The sequence below is a fragment of the Pygoscelis adeliae genome, unplaced genomic scaffold (genome assembly GCF_000699105.1).
Source record: "Pygoscelis adeliae isolate BGI_AS28 unplaced genomic scaffold, ASM69910v1 Scaffold402, whole genome shotgun sequence".
Classification (NCBI taxonomy): Eukaryota; Metazoa; Chordata; class Aves; order Sphenisciformes; family Spheniscidae; genus Pygoscelis; species Pygoscelis adeliae.
This window is the reverse complement of record NW_008824411.1, coordinates 801,242-801,819: the sequence shown is the minus strand read 5'-3', so window position 1 is coordinate 801,819 and position 578 is coordinate 801,242.

Genomic DNA, 578 nt, shown 5'->3' with positions numbered 1-578 from the left:
GGTTGTGCAATCTCCCGTAGATCTGGAAGAGGCGCTTTGCACATCAGACGCCTGCACGTCTCTAGGGGGTTTGGTGGATGGTGGGGTTTGCGAATGGGCACCGCATTTTCTAAAAACTCCCTGTCCCCCACGTTCTGCTCCCTGGGGCTGCACACGCTCGGGCACAGGAATAAAAAATTACAGTTAAAAAATTAAAATATCAATAATATCTTTCTTAAAAGTGTTCACGCTTGCTGTACCAGTCCCTGAGTCTCATCAGGGAAGACGCTACAGCTCTCCAGATCAGGAGGCACCCAACATGCTGCCACCGGACTACTGGCTGTATAAATTCCCTGATGCAATGTACTATGCTTATGTCATCATGATGTCACACCAGCAAAAATTGCCATTATACCTTAAAAAAAGAGGAAAAATCAAGTTCTAACGTGAAAGCAGGCATCCCATGAGCTGGGAAAGCGGGGGGCCGCGGGGAGGCAGGCACACCGATGCACCACGCTTATTTTAGGGATGCGCGAGCCCCCGCCGGGAGCAGGGCGGCCCCGCCCACCCCCGCCCACGGGGCGGGGCCAGCGGGGGTG